Here is a 7,941-nt window from a genome sequence, read left to right as displayed (position 1 = left end):
TTGATGTTGATACTGGCAAGTCGACCCTGATTGTGCCCAGGCTTCCTGCCAGCTACGCCACCTGGATGGGAAAGATCCATTCCAAGGAGCATTTCAAGAACAAATATGCTGTGGTTGATGTCCAGTCCACAGATGGGATGGCCAGTGTCCTGACGTCACAGAACCCCTCTGTCCTCCCGCTCTTGCGTGGGGTAAACATGGACAGTGGCAATGTCTGCAAAGAGGCCTCCTTCGAGGGCATCAGCAAGTTCAATGTCAGCAACGCCGTTCTTCACCCAGAGATTGTGGAATGCCAAGTGTTCAAAACAGGCATGGAGCTGGAGGTTTGGAGCTACCCCAACCGTATCTCCAGTGAGGCCCATAGGGAGGTAATGAAGGCTGTAAAAGTGGAAATGAAAGAATGTGAAATGGAAAGCCTGTTCCAACACTAGTGCTACCCCCGGGCGCAGGCGCCTTAACTCCTACACCTGCATCTGCAGCAGTGGAGAGAACGCCGCTGTGCTGCACCATGGACATGTGGGGGCCCCCAACCGTACGATCCAGGATGGAGACACGTGCCTGTTTGACATGGGTGGTGAGTATTACTGCTTCGTCTCGGACATCACCTGCTCCTTTCCCGCCAATGGCAAGTTCACCCAAGGCCAAAAGGCCATCTATGAGGCAGTGCTGCGGAGCTGCCGTGCCGTCATGAGCGCTATGAAGCCGGGTATCTGGTGGCCTGACACGCACCGCCTGGCTGACCGCCTCCCCTTGGAGGAGCTGACCCAGATTGGCATCCTGAGTGGCAGCGTGGATGCTGTGGTCCAGGCCCACATGAGAGCTGTGCTCGTGCCTCATGGGCTCAGCCACTTCCCCTGAGGGCGTGGAGTGCACTGCTGAGCCACGTCTGCGGAGCCTGCGCACTGCACGGAAGCTGAAGCCAGGCATGGTGCTCACCGTAGAGTCAGGCATCTACTTCATTGACCACGTCCCGGGCGAGGCCCTAGCTAACGAGACCCAAGCCCGCTTCTTTAACCGCGAAGTCCTGCAGCATTTTCACGGTTTCCGGCGGGTCTGTGTTGAGGAGGATGTTGTGGTGACCATCAATGGCATGGAGCTGCTAACCTACGTGCCCCACACCGTGGAGGACATTGAAGCATGCATGGCAGGAAGGGACAAGGCCTTTACGCCCTCCTCTGGCCCCAAGTAGCTCCGACCCAGACGCCCAGTCAGGCCAGGACCTGGCCTTGCACCTTCTCTCCACATCAACTGGCCCTCGGACGGTGAGAAATGGTGCTCAGAGACTAGAGCTTTACGTCAATATGTGATCATACTAAATAGGACCATTTTCTAGCGGGGAAAATGCATTTTCTATTAACTTTTGGTATGATCACACCCTTAATCAATTGTGTACTGTATTTAAATGACAGGGACTTTAAAATTCTCATTGAAAATAATCCTGTTGTTCAGTAGCCACTAAAATGTAACTTGCTGCCATTTATGTTACCGTCCATAGGAAAGATGCATTTCCGGTGTTTTCTCCCCAAAATCAATATTCAAAAGGGAATTTACAATAAAAGCTTTCCAAAAATGGAAAAAAAATAAATGGTGCTGGAAAAACTGACTTTCTATGTGCCAAAGACTAAAATAGACCCATGGCTATCACCATACATTAAACTTAAGTAAAAATGGGTCAAAGATATAAATATTAAAACAGAAACATTCAATCTACTAGAAGAGAAAGGAGATAGAAATCTTGAAGGCACATGTATAGGCAGATACTTCAAAACAAAATCCAAACTGCATAGGAAATACTGTGAAGAATTGACAACTGGCATCTCATCTTATTGTAAAGCTTTTGCGCAGCAAAAGAAATTACCAACAGAGTGAAAAGAAAATTCACAGAGTGGGATACAACTTAGCCAATTGTTCCTCAGACAAAGGACTTCTATCTAGAATATATAAAGAATTGAAAAAATCAGGTCCCCCAAATTCAAAGACCCAATCCAGAAATGGGAATCTGAGATGGACACACACTTCTCAGATGAAGAAATACAAATGGCAAATAAATATATTAAAAAAAGTCCAAAGTCATTGGTCATTGGAGAGATGCAGATTAAAACAACAGTGAGATTCCATCTCACTCCAGAAAGAATGCCTAACATCAAGAAGTCAACCAGTAACAAATTCTGGAGAGGTTGTAGGGAACAAGGAACCCTTCTGCACTGTTGGTGAGAGTGCAGACTGGTATAACCACTGTGGAAATCAGTCTGGAGATTCCTCAAAAAGCTTGGGTTAGAGGTCCTATTTGACCTAGGTAGTCCACTGGTGGCTACCTTCCCAGAAAATCAAAAACATCAAACCACAATGTTATATGTGCTTCCATGTGTATAGCAGAGCAATTTGTCATGGCTAAATCTTGGAAACAACCCAAACGCCCATCAACTGAGGAACTGATAAAAATATGTGGTATTTTCATACAATGGAGTACTACTCAACTAAAAAGGATACACTGGAGGCTCATATGGGTAAGTGTATGCAATTAGAGATCATACTCATAACTGAAATAAATAAAAGCTCACATGTATAAATATTGTATTGTCTCCCTACTGTAAGAAATTGAAAGAGTAAATAAAATCCCAAAGATATAAAAGAAATTGTGAAAGGTGAAGAACCTGTTAGGGAAAAAAGAAAAAGGGAAGGGGAATATATATATATGTGTATATATATATAACATATATATATATATATATATATATATATATTTACAGTCATATATGTTAGCTAAGATAATTGCACTACTAATTTCTATTGATTTATTGTAAGGAATAGTTAATGCTTAATTTTGACCCATTTTACATGGTTACATCTGGTGATCAGAACAATGACTTTGAAGATAACAATTGTTGATTTTCTATCATCTTGTTTTGAAATTCTGTATCATCTTCACTGTTTTTTCCTTACTTTTTATTCATTTTAAAATAAATAAATAAGAAAGCACACAGGTACCTAAAAAGAACTCATAGCACAATGATATAAAAATACCCATGTTTATAGCAACACAATTTGTAATAGCTAAATTCTGGAAACAGCCCAAATACCCATCAGTTGAGGTATGAATAAAAAATATGTGGCCTTTCAATGCAATGGCGTACTGCTCAGCCATCAAGAAGGATAAACTAGAGACTTTTATTGGAAAATGGATACAAGTGGAGACCATGCTCATTTGTGAAAGAAATCAGACTTGCATGTGTCAACACTGCACTATCTCCCTGGTGTGAGAAATTGAAAGAGTAAATAAGGTGTAGTATGTACAATAAATATTGTGAAAAGGGAATAAAGTTTTAAAAGAATAAGATGGAGGATGGGGGAAAAGGGAAAGAAAGGAAGGGAAAAAAGAGAAAAAATGCAAGCCAGTTATACTATTAGTGTTTCAGTTCACAGAAAAGGAAGGTTTGTGCTTATATTGATTGGAGAAATTTTTACGTCCATATCTTGTATTCTGAGCAATTATGATAAAGATAATAATATGCAATGTGTTTATATGTTGTTATTCTCCTATCAACTTGCTATGAAATTTTGTTCTAGAGGCTGGAGAGATGGCTCAGTGGTCTAAAGCACCTACTTAGAACAAGCTTGGCAAAAGCACAGGGACCGCGGTTCGATCTCCCAGCACCACATGCCAGCCAGCCCCGCCCCCTGGTGGGCTGAGCCGGCCACACACACACACACATAAATAAAAAAAAATTTTTTGTTCTACCTTTTTTTCATAAAATAAAAATTTCAAAGAAGTCATCCTGCTGAAGAAGAAGGTTATGAAGTGACACTTGTTTAAAATAAGAAAAAAAATATAGGACTTATTCAAGTGTGTGTGTGGGGGTGACTTTTCAATAGGCTTAGGCACTGCTGCAATGAAATTTGCAATAGGGAAGAGTGATGGGGACCAAGTCTGAATAGAGCTGAATATTTGGAGATTTTTTTTTTTTTCAGAACCAGGGATTGAACTCAGACCCTTGCGCTTGCCAGGGATGTGCTTATTCCACTAAGCCATCTCCCTGGCCCCTATTTGGAGATTTATAGAAATGGAGCAGGTTCAGTTCAGTGGCAGAAAATCATGCAAAGGAAACATCAGGGGTCAGGGTAGATCTGGGCTAAAGGACCCAGCCAAGATTCTTTTTTTTTTTTTTTTTTTTTCAGAATCAGGGATTGAACTCAAGCCCTTGAGCTTGCCAGGCAAGCACTTATTCTACTGAGCCATCTCCCCAACCCCCAGCAAAGATTCTTACTGAACACTAATCACATGCTACCTAGAATGACAGAAGATGAGGAAATGAAACAATGTCCAGGGTGATCACATGCAGAGGAAGGGGACTGTGGAAAACAAACTTAGCAGTTGCATATATGATTGGCAGTGTAGGGATAACTGGCACTCCAAGAGTTGAGTTATCTTGAAATAAAGTTCAACAGAGCTGAGCAGAGTTTGACCAAAGACAGAATCTTTGTCAATACTCAGCCAAATTGTCTACCAAAAATAAAGGATTTGTTCAACAAACACCAACAAACCTGAGAGGTAGCTGCTCATGGTTTCTCACTAAAGACACGATTCTCAAGGCTGAATGTTAGGAAAAAGAAAATCCCTTAGAAAGGTTCCAAATGCAAAATGGAAGAATGAGGGGAAAAGGTAAAAAGTGATACAGACGATAATATTCAGGGGGTTACTTGTAAGGTTAAAAACATAGTTTGTTGAAAAAAATAAGTAAGATAAGGATAAAACAGTAACATGGACCAGGAAAATGCATTATTATTGTTAAAGTATGTTAAGATCCTTGTATTCTTTACAAGGGGAATGATCATGCTGATTAATTTATATATTAAATTAAATATGCATTAAAATTTCTTTTTTTTTAAGTAGGGTCTTCTTATGTAGCTCAGATTGGCCTTGAACTCACTATTTAGCATAGGCTGGCCTTGAATTCACAATACTCCTTCTACCTCTGTCTCCCAAGTGCTGGGATTACAGACATGCACCATGCCCAACAGCATTAGCATTTCTAGAGTAACTACCAAAAACATGTAAATAGTTTGCAGCTTCCAATTTAATCAAGAGAAAAGAAAATAGCCATGGAGGGAAAAGAAAATCCCAACTCAAAAAATACATAAAGAAGAAAACCTACATGCAAAAATGCAAGAACAATTTTAAACCTGTTGTTGGAGTCTGAACTTTAAGAATAAATGGGGCTGGTGAGATGGCTCAGTGGTCTAAGGCACATACTTGGAACAAGCTTGGCAAAGCACAGGGACTGTGGTTCAATCCCCCAGCACCACATGCCAGCCAGCCCTGCCCCCTGGTGGGCTGAGCTGGCCACACACACACACACACACAAATAAATAAAATTAAAAAAAAAAAAGAAAGATGTAAATCTAAAAAGAAAAAGAAAAAGAATAAATGTACCCCTAAAAGTAGCAAGGCGAGTGGAAGACTTCAGTGGTGGGTTAAGTCAGTGGGGTGATGTACACGGCTCATGAACAGAAAGGCTTTATTTTATTGTTGCCCATTTTCTTCTTCAGACCAATCAGAAAATTAAGAATTAGCAAACACCCCCACGTGCATGTACATGTGCCTAACGTGATAGGCTGATTCTAAATGTATACAGAACAGCACAGAGCCTTTAAAAGAAAAACCCGAGACACAAAAGAAGAACAAGGGAAGATGTTCTCTAACAAAATTTCAAAACATGGTCATAAAAGTACAGGAGACGGCACCATGGTGGATGAGCCTCTGGTGACAGCGATGTGCTTGTGTAGGCTCTGTCTTTAGGCAGGTGAAGGAAGTTCAAAGAAGGCCTCTCTGTATTTCTGTTCCCCAAGTGACCTCATGGGACATAACCAGCATCCCAAAGTGTTACATCATCACTCAGTACTTTCTGAACTTCAAAATTTTTAGAAGTGGAGGTGTTGGGCCAGGGAGATAGCTCAGTAGAATAAGTGCTTGCCTGGCAAGTGCAAGGGCCTGAGTTCAATCCCTGTTCCACAAAAAAAAAAAAAAAAAAAAAAGTGGAGGTGTAGCTCAGTGGTGGAGCACTTACCTAGCATGCATGAAGTCCTGGATTCTATCCAAGCACTGAAAATAAAATAATAAATTAATTAACTAGTTAACTAACATTAATTAAGTGTAAGGATCAAACAATTGTTGTCCTGGGGAAAGAGTTCCCAGTCAAGATCTCAAATGCACAGATCATTTAGTAAAAGCTTGGTACATTTGACTACAGTAGAATGAAGAGTCTTATCAAGTGGCCACCGCAAGGTAAACCAAAAACCAGGCAACGATCTCTGTAACATAAATAATCAGCAAAAGACTGCTATCCCGGGCTGTTTCATTTAATTAGCAATCACAAGTCTACATTAATAATCATAATGTAATACCTTTAAGCTGATTAAAGTACCCCCCCAAAAAAGAAGAACCAATTCTGTCAAGCCCACAATACCAACTGCGATGCCCTGTAATAACGAAGACCACCCTCTGCCAGCAAGACTGTAATTTGTTGTAACTAACTGTAAAAAAATCTACCATTATCTGTGAAGTTAATACTGAGTGTTTCCTGCACTGTAGGAATTCTAGTTGCAGAGGAAAAACTTCTGTGCTGAGGTCAAATGCATGACAATGTTCATAAGCATGTAATAATTATGATGAGGGGAGAAAAGAAAAAAAAACGTAAGTTTTCATCTTCAGAAAAATCAATGCACTTAAGGAAATATTATATTAATGGAAAATATTTAGTCAATGACCACTAATTCATGGTCATGGATAATCTTTACAAACATAGTATCATGTAAAAAAAAGTGATAGAAAAATGCTTATGATTCCATTTATGTAAAGATTCAAAAACATGCAAAGCTAAAGATACCTTAAGTGTTATTGTATAATTTGTACTTTGTAATATCTGGTAGCTGCACGGTTTGTTAAGCTTCAGGCTAACAGAAAATTAAGCATTAACTATGGTGGCAAGATTAAAAAAATGCTGCAAATCAAAACCTTTGAAATTCACCTATGAAATTTTGGTAAACAGCTATGCAGGAAATTAGATTACTTTAGGCTATCTTTAAAATGCCATTGGTAAATCATTTTTTATCTTAAATTCCTGTGCTTCTTCAAGCCATCTGAACATGAAAAATTGTCACCTAGCCATATGGGCTGGCAGTAACGTTTGTCAAAGTGTCACTTGCTGGCTGCATGCCTAACCATTCCATCGGGACCGCGACACGGCAGAAGGCAAAGCGACATGTCCACGGCACAGATATCAGCTCTGGTGTTCGGTGTCGGAGGCTTCGGCGCTCTCGTTGTGGCCACCACATCCAATGAGTGGAAAGTAACCACGCGGGCATCATCGGTGATAACTGCCACTTGGGTTTACCAGGGGCTGTGGATGAACTGCGCAGGTAACGCGTTGGGTTCTTTCCATTGCCGACCGCATTTTACTATCTTCAAAGTAGAAGGTAAATATGATAGCTTTGTGTGGGCGACAGTGCTACCTTTCCCCCTGGGCGTGCTGAAGAAGGTGCTTGCAGTCTGCTCCTACCCTTATGGATAGGAGCACACTCCGTGTCTGCTGAAAGTGGCCAATTACACCGGGATGGATGGGGTATGCGAGGTTGGCTGAAAGGACTGTCATTTGTTTTATTTGGAAAAGGAAAGTTAAGGATAATCTGATGGACCCCTTAGAAATATATAATGTGAATAAGTAACTTGGAGGAAAGAGTTAAAACAGCTGGATTGCATCAAAAGCTAATTCCAGTTTGCTTATGGGCATAGAGGAATTGCAATGGATCATCTATTTTATGTTGGAAAATCTTTCATAGATTTGATCTCTCTCACTCTTCTTTTTATCCCTCCTTCTCCCCTTTTAGTAAATCATACTGTATCCTAAATTCCTGAAGTCCCTCAGGCCATCCAGTTTATAGATA

At 40.7% G+C, this 7,941-nt stretch overlaps 1 pseudogene; it reads left to right on the top strand.

The window, feature by feature from the left end:
- Nucleotides 1-5: 5 nt before the first annotated feature.
- Nucleotides 6-1,189, top strand: LOC101561138 (annotated as a pseudogene).
- Nucleotides 1,190-7,941: the final 6,752 nt, after the last annotated feature.

Source organism: Octodon degus, unplaced genomic scaffold (genome assembly GCF_000260255.1).
Source record: "Octodon degus isolate 3935 unplaced genomic scaffold, OctDeg1.0 scaffold00800, whole genome shotgun sequence".
NCBI lineage: Eukaryota > Metazoa > Chordata > Mammalia > Rodentia > Octodontidae > Octodon > Octodon degus.
This window is presented reverse-complemented; position numbering and strand designations above follow the sequence as displayed.